Source organism: Schistocerca piceifrons, chromosome 7 (genome assembly GCF_021461385.2).
Source record: "Schistocerca piceifrons isolate TAMUIC-IGC-003096 chromosome 7, iqSchPice1.1, whole genome shotgun sequence".
In the NCBI taxonomy this organism is placed as follows: Eukaryota; Metazoa; Arthropoda; class Insecta; order Orthoptera; family Acrididae; genus Schistocerca; species Schistocerca piceifrons.
Window position 1 is genome coordinate 116277409 of NC_060144.1, and position 11995 is coordinate 116289403.

Here is an 11995-nt window from a genome sequence, read left to right on the forward strand (position 1 = left end):
CTGGCATTTATTGATTTTCAAAAGACCTTTGATTCCGTGAAACATAAAGTGCTCTGGCAGGTGTTATGGAAGTATGGCATACCACAGAAGATCTTCAACATCATAATAGATCTATATGATGGCTACAAATGTTGCGTACTCCAGAAAGAAAATATGACAGAGCCCATAAAAGTAACAGCTGGAATCCGGCAGGGTTGCATTTTATCACCAACACTTTTTCTACTTGTTCTAGACTCAGTTACGAGAAGAGTAACAGTAGACAGGAGACGAGGAATCCAATGGGGGATCCATGAACATCTGGAGGATTTGGATTTTGCAGACGATATAGTTTTATTAGCTCAAAGACTGACTGGTATGCAAGCTAAATTAAACTTACTGAAAGAAGAAGCAGAGACTGCTGGCCTCAAGATAAATACAGGCAAAACAAAGGAAATGAGAGTAAATTCAGGGAACATAAAGATGCCACTGTTAATAGGTGAGCAGCGGGTGGAGACTGTCAACTCATTCCTGTATCTGGGAAGTATAGTGACGGAAGATGGTGGAGCCGGAGATGACGTGAAAAACCGCATTAAAAAGGCGAACGCTGCCTTCATACAATTGTATCCAATATGGAAAAATAGAAATATCACGTACCAAACAAAAATCCGTATTTTTAATACAAATGTGAAGGCTGTCCTGTACGCCAGTGATAGCTGGAAAATGGATAAAAAGGTAACATCCCAGTTACAAAACTTCATTAATAGAGGTCTTCGACGCATCATGACTATCTGGTGGCCAGAAAAAATATGCAATGGGGAGCTCTGACGAATAACAAACCAGGTACCTGTAGAAGACCAGATACGAGAGAGAAAGTGGGGTTGGTTGGGGCACACCTTGAGGAAACCAGATGGAGCCATCGAGGAAAAAGCATTGGAATGGAATCCCCAGGGAACAAGGAGAAGAGAAAGACCAAGGGGCACATGGGAAGCAAAAAGAGTTGGCAAGACCTGGGCAGAATTGAGGCAAATGGCCAAAGACAGAGACGGATGGATAGTTCTCCTGGATGCCCTATGCCCGCATAGGGGCCAAAGGAATTAAGTCAAAGTAATTCAAAGCTTCCCAGCTCGACTGTTGGTGAAGTGACTGTGAAGCGGAAACGCGAAAGAACAATCGCAGCCAAACTAAGGCCAGACAGAGCTCATGTACAGGCGGACACGGACCGTGGAGTGTTGCAGAGGGTGGTCGTAAAAAAACGCATAAAATGAGCGGTAGGAATCATTCTTGAGTTCCGAACTGCTAGTAGTAGTACTGCTAGCACAGTGACTATGCATGGGGAGTTCAACAGAATGGGGAACAATCTCGAGCAGCTTCTCGTAAGCCACACATTTCCGTAATCGTATGGTGTAAAGACAAACGATCCTGGACAGTGGATGATTGTGAAGGAGTGACAAATAACGCAATCCGATGGAAGAGTTTGAGTTCGGCGACTGTCTTTAGAACGTTACCTGCCATCATATGAAGTGTCAACAGTGAAGTATGGAGAATGCGGTGTTGCTATGGGAGTGTTTGCCGTGGATAGGGTGTGGTCCCGTTATTGCACTTACGAAAACGCTAAGTGCCGGGGGGGGGGGGGGGGTCGTGTAAATATTTTTTGGAGAATTGTATACTGTGTACAGTACAGTAGAGGAGCAATTTGGAGACGATGATTGCTTTTATAAATATGACAATGCACCTTGTCAAAAAGCAGCGTCTGAGACGCAGTGGTTTGTGGACAATAACATTCCAGGCATTCCGACCTGAACCAAATGGAAGAACATTGGGATGAGTCAGAAAGTCGACTTCGCTCGAGATCCCGAAGTTCAGCATCACTACCTTCATTGGGTTCGGCTCTTGAGGAAAAATGGGCTGTCATTCCTTCACAACCATTGAGACACCTCATTGAAAACGTTCCCAGAAAAGTCATAAAGGTGAAGGGTGACAAACCTCCATTAATGCTCACTAATAGGTGTCCGTATACTTTTCATCACATAGTGAACATCAGTACTGGTTAGCAGTAGCAGACGCGAGACCAGTTACGTGTGAGCATCGCGACGCGTCCTCAAGACACACTGAGGGGCCAAAGAAACTGGTATTCAAATATGGAGATATGTAAACAGTCAGAATACGGCGCAATGCCTCCATAAGACAATAAGTTTCTGGCATAGTTGTTAGATCGGTTACTGCTTCTACAATGGCAATTTATCAAGATTTAAGTGAGTTTGAACGCGATGTTATAGTCGGTGCAAGAGCAATGGGACACAGCATCTCCGAGGTAGTGATGATTTTCCTGTACGAGTGTACGAGTGTACCATGAATATCTGGAATCCGACAAAACATCAAGTCTCCGACATCGCTGCGACCGGAAAAATATCCTGCAAGAACGGGATAAACGACGACTGAAGAGAATCGTTCAGTGTGACAGAAGTGCAACCATTCCGCAATTTCCATCAGATTTCAATGCTGGACCACCAACAAGTGTCAGCGTACCAACCATTCAACGAAACATCATCGATATGGGCTTTCGGAGCAGAAGGATCACTCGTGTACCCTTAATGACTGCACGACACGAAGCTTTACGCCTCGCCTGGGCCCATCAATACCGTCATTGGACTGTTGATGACTGGAAACATGTTGCCTGGTCGCACGAGTTCCGTTTCAAATTGTACCGTGCGGATGGACGTGTGCGGCTATGGAGACAACCACGTGAATCCATGGACCCTGCATGTCAGCAGGGGACTGTTCACGCTGGTGGAGGCTCCGTAATGGTGTGGGGAGCGTGCAATTGGATTGAAATGGGACCATCGATACTTCTAAATACGATTTTGACAGGTGTCACGTACGTAAGCATCCTGTCTGATCACCGGCATCCATTCATGTCAATTGTCCATTCCAGCAAGACAGTGCTACACCCCATACGTCCAGAATTCCTACAGAGTGGCTCCAGGAATACTCCTCTGAGTTGAAACATTATTGAGCATATTTCAGATGCCTTGCAACGTACTATTTAGAAGTGATCTCCACCCCGTCGTACTCTTACGGATTTATGGACAGCTCTGTAGTATTCTCGGTGTCAGTTCCCTCCAGCACTGCATCAGACATTATTCGAGTCAATGCCACGTCGTGTTGCGGCACTTCTGCGTGCTCGCAGGGGCCCTACACGATATTAGGCAGTGTGCCAGTTTCTTTGGCTCTTCAGTGTATGATATTCCACAACCGGAAACCAAACATGTAACTGATCAAAGCCCCCTTAAGACGGGAGCAGCCACGAAACGGCCCACTACATCAACGTATACTTCTTGCGCGAATACAGCAGCGGAGTCGCTCATTTACAGACATACCGCGAAACAAATACCATCACCTGCGGCATGGTTCATACTGAGATCAAGTATCTTGGCCTTCAAGATAACAGCCACTCATTGCTACATGAGTGGACTATATCTGCTCATTCATCACAAACGTAGTGCTGCTAAAGATCCAAAACAGACTTCTAAGACCCTAGTCACATTTGAACCAATAGATGTTAATCTGTGGACCAGTTGTACTAGAGTCCAGATGCATCAGACAAGAAGTTTCAAGATTAACAACGTTGCAGATTTACCAAATGATAATTCGAGACAGCCGCGGCACCCAATACACGTCCAGATCTATGAACAGAAAGGCTTCGAGTTATTAAAAATATTCAGTCTCCGGTCCTGCCCACAAATGTCAGGACAGTCCGGTATGAAGTAGTCACCGAGACACGTCTGGCAGCGCACGAAGACCACAGGCTTCATCTGATTCCAAATGCACTATGCAGTGCTTGCAATTTCGAGGATACACATCTTCTGTCTTCCTATGTAAGGAACCCGTTTGAATTTTTATTTAAAAGAGTAATAGGTATCATGAATATTTTTTACGCGACACCGACGACGTAATCCACTGTTACGACCAACTGGCCAACTCTACAAGTATTCCGAGATATGCTTCAGCTGAAACACTCTATGCTGAAGCGACAAATTGAAGCCAAGGACAGAAACAAATTGCAGACTTACCTAAATATAGCTCAAAAAGAAAAAGGGCCATATTGTACGTTGCGGTAGGTGGATCAAAACAAAATGTCTGGACACTCTGTGACCAAAATGGTACTGAAACAGAGAATGACAGACTAAAGGCCGAAATACTAAATGTCTTTTTCCAAAGCTGTCTCACAGAGGAAGACTGCACTGTAGTTCCTTCTCTAGATTGTCGCACAGATGACAAAATGGTAGATATCGAAATAGATGACAGAGGGATAGAAAAACAATTAAAATCGCTCAAAAGAGGAAAGGCCGCTGGACTTGATGGGATACCAGTTAGATTTTACACAGCGTACGCGAAGCAACTTGCTCCCCTTCTTGCAGCGGTACACCGTAGGTCTCTAGAACAGCGTTGCGTTCCAAAAGATTGGAAAAGGACTCAGGTCATCCCCGTTTTCAAGAAGGGACGCCGAACAGACGTGCAGTACTATAGACCTACATCTCTAACGTCGATCAGTTGCAGAATTTTGGAATACGTATTATGTTCGAGTATAATGACTTTTCTGGAGACTAGAAATCTACTCTATAGGAATCAGCGTGGGTTTCGAAAAAGACAATCGCGTGAAACCCAGCTCGCGCTATTCGTCCATGAGACTCAGAGGGCCATAGACACGGGTTCCCGGGTAGATGCCCTGTTTCTTGATTTCCGCAAGGCGTTTGATACAGTTCCCCACAGTCGTTTAATGAACGGAGTAAGAGCATATGGACTATCAGACCAGTTGTGTGATTGGATTGAAGAGTTTCTAGATAACACAACGCAGCATGTCATTCTCAATGGAGAGAAGTCTTCCGAAGTAAGAGTGGTTTCAGGTGTGCCGCAGGGGAGTGTCGTAGGACCGTTGCTTTTCTCAATATGTGTAAATGACCTTGTGGATAACAACGGAAGTTCACTGAGGCTTTTTGCGAATGATACTGTAGTATATCGAAAGGTTGTAACAATGAAAAATTGTACTGAAATACAGGAGGATCTGCAACGAATTGACGCATGGTACAAGGAATGGCAATTGAATCTCAATGTAGACAAATGTAATGTGCTGCGAATACACAGAAAGGAAGATCCTTTATCATTTAGCTACAATGTAACAGATCAGTAACTGGAAGCAGTTAATTCCATAAATTATCTGAGTAGGCGTTAGGAGTGATTTAAAATGGAATGACCATATAAAATTAATCGTCGGTAAAGCAGATGCCAGACTGAGATTCATTGGAAGAATCGTAAGGCAATGCAGTCCGAAAACAAAGGAAGTAGGTTACAGTACACTTGTTCGCCCACTGTTTGAATATTGCTCACCGGTGTGGGATTCGTGCCAGATAGGGTTGATATAAGAGATAGAGAAGATCCCACGAAGAGCAGCGCGCTTCGTTACAGGATCATTTAGTAATCGCGAAAGCCTTACGGAGATAACAGATAAATTCCTGTGGAAGACTCTGCAAGAGAGACGCTCAGTAGCTCGGTACGGGCTTTTGTTGAGGTTTCGAGAACATACCTTCACCGAGGAGTCAAACAGTATATTGCTTCTTCCTACGTATACCTCGCGAAGAGACCATGAGGTTAAAATCAGAGGGAATGGTGTCAGAATGGTACCCACACAGAGGCATACCGACAATCTTTCTTTCCGCGAACAATACCAGACCGGAAAATGAAGGGAGAACCGCTAGAGGTACTCAAAGTACCCTCTGCCATACACCGTCAGGTGACTTGCGGAGTATGGCTGTAGATGTAGATGTAGATATTTCAGGAACACCATACTTGAAAGAAAATTTCTATTTCAAAGACAACTTTTAGTCTCCAGGAAGACTTAGACCACAGAATAATTTTTAGTTTTCAGTAAAAATATAATGCTGGCAACAATCAGAGCAAAATGCCTCCGACCTTTGGAGGTGACGGAGTCCCACCTCTAACTGACAAACCAGGGACTTCTAAGATACAACTTGGCAAACAAATGGTAATGAGATGGGGAGCTATTAATATCAATGGGGGCTACTCTGGGAAGAAGGTAGAGCTGGCAGAGGCTGCAAGTAAGATGGGGCTGGACGTTTTAGCTGTTAGTGACATTCGGGTAAGGGGTGAGAAAGAAGAGGAAGTGGGAGAATACAAGGTCTACCTGTCAGAAGTCAAAGCAGGAATAGCACAATGGGGTGTAGGGCTTTACATCAGGAAAGAAATGGAACCCAGCGTAGTTGCAGTAAGGTATGTAAACGAACGACTGATGTGGATAGATTTGACAGTGTGTAGCAAGAAAATTAGGATTGTGTCAGTATATTCGCATTGTGAAGGGACAGATCAAGATAAGATGGATAGTTTTTACGAGGCACTCAGTGATGCAGTTGTTAGGGTAAAGGACAAGGACAGTGTTCTGCTCATGGGTGATTTTAATGCCAGGATTGGAAATCGAACAGAAGGGTACGAAAAGGTTATGGGTAAATTTGGAGAGGATATGGAGGCCAACAGGAACGGGAAACAACTCTTGGATTTCTGTGCCAGTATGGGCTTAGTAATCACAAACTCCTTTTTTTAAACATAAGAACATTCACCGGTATACTTGGGAAGGCAGGGGAACCAGATCTGTCATTGACTATATAATAACAGATCAGGAATTCAGGAAGGCTGTGAGGGACACACGTGTATTCAGGGGATTCTTTGATGACACTGATCATTATTTAATCTGCAGTGAAATTGGGATTGTGAGGCCGAAAGTGCAGGAGGTCAGGTCCATATGTAGGAGGATAAGAGTGGAGAAACTTCAGGATAAGGAAATCAGGCACAAGTACATAACAGCGATCTCAGAAAGGTACCAGTTAGTTGAATGATTGTCAATTACAGTCATTGGAAAAGGAATGGACAAGGTACAGGGACACAGTACTAGAAGTGGCTAAAGAATGTCTTGGAACAGTAGTGTGTAAAAGTAGGATGAAGCAAACAGCTTGGTGGAATGACACAGTCAAGGCAGTCCGTAAAAGGAAAAAGAAGGCGTATCAAAAATGGCTACATACGAGAAGTCAGGTAGACAGAGAAAGTTGTGTTGAAGAAAGAAACAAAGCCAAACAGATAATTGCAGCATCCAAGAAGAAATCTTGGGAAAACTTTGGAAACAGGTTGGAGACTATGGGTCAAGCTGCTGGAAAACCATTCTGGAGTGTAATTAGCAATCTTCGAAAGGGAGGTAAGAAGGAAATGACAAGTATTTTGGACAGGTCAGGAAAACTGCTGGTGAATCCTGTGGATGCCTTGGGCAGATGGAGGGAATATTTTGAAGAGTTGCTCAATGTAGGTGAAAATACGATCAGCAATGTTTCAGATTTCGAGGTAGAATGGGATAGGAATGATGATGGAAATAGGATCACATTTGAGGAAGTGGAGAAAATGGTCAATAGATTGCAGTGCAATAAAGCAGCTGGGGTGGATGAAATTAAGTCGGAACTCATCAAACACAGTGGAATGTCAGGTCTTAAATGGCTACACAGGATAATTGAAATGGCCTGGGAGTCGGGACAGGTTCCATCAGACTGGACAAAAGCAGTAATCACACCAATCTTTAAACATGGAAACAGAAAAGATTGTAACAACTACAGAGGTATCTCTTTAATCAGCGTTGTGGGTAAAATCTTCTCAGGTATTGTTGAAAGGAAAGTGCGAGTATTAGTTGAGGACCAATTGGATGAAAATCAGCGTGGGTTTAGGCCTCTTAGAGGTTGTCAGGACCAGATCTTTAGCTTACGGCAAATAATGGAGAAGTGTTATGAGTGGAACAGGGAATTGTATCTATGCTTTATAGATCTAGAAAAGGCATATGACCGGGTTCCTAGGAGGAAGTTATTGTCTGTTCTACGAGATTATGGAATAGGAGGTAAACTTTTGCAAGCAATTAAAGGTCTTTACATGGATAGTCAGGCAGCAGTTAGCGTTGACGGTAAATTGAGTTCAAGGTTCAGAGTAGTTTCAGGGGTAACACAAGGCTGCAACCTGTCTCCACTGTTGTTCATATTATTTATGGATCATATGTTGAAAACAATAGGCTGGCTGGGTGAGATCAAGATGTGTGAACACAAAATAAGCAGTCTTGCATATGTGGATGACTTAGTTGTGATGGCAGATTCGATTGAAAGTTTGCAAAGTAATATTTCAGAGCTAGATCAGAAATGTAAGGACTATGGTATGAAGATTAGCATCTCCAAAACGAAAGTAATGTCAGTGGGAAAGAGATCTAAACGGACTGAGTGCCAAATAGGAGGAACAAAGTTAGAACTGGTGGACGGTTTCAAGTACTTAGGATGCATATTCTCACAGGATGGCAACATAGTGAAAGAACTGGAAGCGAGTTGTAGCAAAGCTAATGCAGTGAGCGCTCAGTTACGTTCTACTCTCTTCTGCAAGAAGGAAATCAGTACCAAGACTAAGTTATCTGTGCACCGTTCAGTCTTGCGACCAACTTTGTTGTATGGGAGCGAAAGCTGGGTGGATTCAGGTTACCTTATCAACAAGGTTGAGGTTACGGATATGAAAGTAGCTAGGATGATTGCAGGTACTAGTAGATGGGAACAATGGCAGGAGGATGTCCACAATGAGGAAATCAAAGAAAAACTGGGAATGAACTCTATAGATGTAGCAATCAGGGCGAACAGGCTTAGATGGTGTCGTGTGGCTAGGGCCTCCCGTCGGGTAGACCGTTCGCCTGGTGCAGGTCTTTCGAGTTGACGCCACGTAGGCGACCTGCGCGTCGATGGGGATGAAATGATGATGATTAGGACAACACAACACCCAGTCCCTGAGCGGAGAAAATCTCCGACACAGCCGGGAATCGAACCCGGGACCTTAGGATTGACATTCCGTCACGCTGACCACTCGGCTACCGGGGCCGGACGGCTTAGATGGTGGGGTCAGGTTACACGCATGGGAGAAGCAAGGTTACCCAAGAGACTCATGGGTTCAGCAGTAGAGGGTAGGAGGAGTCGGGGCAGACCAAGGAGAAGGCAGCTGGATTCGGTTAAGAATGATTTTGAAGTAATAGGTTTAACTTCACAAGAGACACCAATGTTAACACTGAATAGGGGATCATGGAGGAATTTTATAAGGGAGCTATGCTCCAGACTGAACGCTGAAAGGCATAATCAGTCTTAAATGATGATGATGATGATGAGTAAAAATCTAGTATTTAAAAAACAGTCTTATAAGTAGAGTATGAACAGCTAAAATAATTAGACATACTGAAAGGAACACTCAAACAAATTAAAATATTTTGAGATGTTGAAATGAAGGTAAAACTGATTGAGAATCCAGTCTGAAGCGTTAGCTGTCTTATTGTAGTCGCTTAGAGACTGGTACAATCGGTTTGGTACCATGCTGGTACATCCTTTTTGGGTGTATTTTGGCGTTAAATTTTTTTATGTCATACTTCATAAGAGCCGTACACTGGTCAAAGCCCGCTTAAGACTTACTAAGTTAAGAAATCTTAAAATTAAAAAATTAAAATTATGGAACGCGTTTTAATAACAAAAGACATGAGCCGCTATCATGAAGTGACTTACAAGATTTAATGTTCCGTGATATATATATGACTTAACGCGTGTTCCAAAGTGCAATGCAGAGCACTAACTGACGCAACCACAATAGTAGCTAAACTTAATAAAGCCGGCCGTCACTGATAATTTGTTTTCAGAGAGCGCTGGATGCCCCTTAAATAAAGATTTTATAAAATTAATAGCGCGGAATGTCCAAAAAGGGCTATAAGTAGACCCAAATGAAAAAAATTATGAAAACAATAATGTCAGACTCACATGTAGCAACGTGAAAGTGTCTAGACTGTTGATCATCTGAATTCTGAGATGACGGTGGTGAATACACCCGTGTATACCACTCCCATTTTGCCAACACATATACGAATATATCCTCAGAAATGGTAGGTGCTTTCCTAAAAATGAAAGTATGTGAGGCGAAATTTCTCGGCGTACTAAATAACACGAAGGAAACAGGACCTAAGGACGACCAGGTAACAGCAGAAAACTAAACACTCTAAGCCAGCGCAGTCTCAGCTTGTTCGTCACGGAGGCTAAGTAGTCCTTTAACCCGGGAAAACGATTCTGACGGCCTTACACATATGCGGAGTCAATGTCCATTTCGCACAAATGTGTATAACGCCACTTCCTGATAAGTGTCCTCCTTAGGTCCTGTTTCCTTCGTGTTATTTAGGACGATGGGAAATTTCGCTTCACATAGACTTTCATTTTAGGAACACATCTACTGTTTCTCAGGACACATATGTGTTGGCAAAATGAAAGCGGCCGAAGCAGGTATATTCCCCCTAAAAATTCAGTTGGTCAACAGTGTAGACGGTTTGACATCACCTCACGTGAGTCTGAAATTACTGTTTTAATTATTCTTTAATTTCTGCCTAATTACAGCCCCTGTTGGACCTTCCTCACTATTACTTTTCTAAAATCTTTATTTTAGGAACGACTGATGTCCTCCGAACAGAAATTATCAGTGACATCTGGCTTTATTAAGTTCAATTAATGTTAGTGATTGCGTAAGTTAGTGTTCTTCACTGCACCTTGGAATACATATTAAGCTATTTAGATAACATGGGACATTAAACCTTGTAATTAATTTTGTGATAGCGGCTCGTGTCTTTTGTTAGTAATTCGCGTTCCATGATTTTAATGGTTTAGTATCAAGATTTCTGAACTTAGTAAGTCAATAGTACGGTGGTATTATTTTTAGGCCAAAATACATCTAAGGATGTACCAGCATGCTACGAAACCGGTTGTACCAGTGTCAGAGCGACAGTCAAACAGCTAAGGCGCAAATTGGACTCTCAATCAATTTTACCACGTTTTCAACATCTCCTTATATTTTAGTTTGTCTCAATGTTCCTTTCAGTATGTACTAGTATTTAGGAATATTCTCTGTCTCAAAGAATAGTTTTAGGTCTCAAGAAGATTGTGTAACCTTTTACGAGAAGCATATTATTTATTATTTCTAATGTTAAAGGTATTTCTGGTATAAAAAAAAGAAAAAAAAGCTCATACTAGCATTGCTCATGAAAGGCATGGTTCTGGTTTTCGAATCCCAGTCCAGTACGAACTTTGAACGTGGCAGTAAATTTGAAAATAGAGTACTCTCCGCTGCAAAGTCAAAGATTCATTCTGGATTACTATGAGTAGCTGGGGAAGGTAGGATAGTATCGGACATGTAACTTGGAGGGGTAGCGCTGTGGTTAGCCGTCTGGATTCGCGTTCTGGAGGACGGGAGTCGCAACCAACATCCGGCTACCCTGAGTCAGGTTTTCCGTGATTTCCCTAAATCGAATCAGACAAATGCCGGTTTGGTTCCTTCGGAAGGGCACGCCCGCTTTTCCATTCTATCCTATCCTGATCCGAGCTTCTGCTCTGACTCTAACGACCTAGTTGTCGACGGAAAGGTAAACACTAATCTAGCCCTTCTCCTCGGATATGTAAGCTTTTTTAAAATTATAATTTGTTCTGACGGTGTATTCGAACGTTCTTCACACTGAGCAGTACTGTGGTATGTCATTCAATTGAATTATAAAAGTTAATTTCATAACAATATGCGTCCCTTCACATTCTTTGTTTTTTCCATCCTTTGCATTTTGGTAGTTTAAATGTTGAGATAGCTGTGTCGGGCGTGAAACTGAAACGTGTAAAAGAGAAATTATTTTTGTTACAAACAGTTTTAATTGCACCGTAAATGGTTATACGCAGAAAACTGAAGTAAGTACAGGTTATATATCTTTGCAGATCGTTTCCACATTGGGAAAAAGTTGACTCGAATAAACAAAAATTCATAATAAAATCATTGAGTTCAAGTTTTCAACACTATAGTCCTAACTCAAAATATTAGTTTGATTTTTAGTGATACTTGTTTCACACATACAGTACAGACTGTTCAGCTCTGTGTGAACACA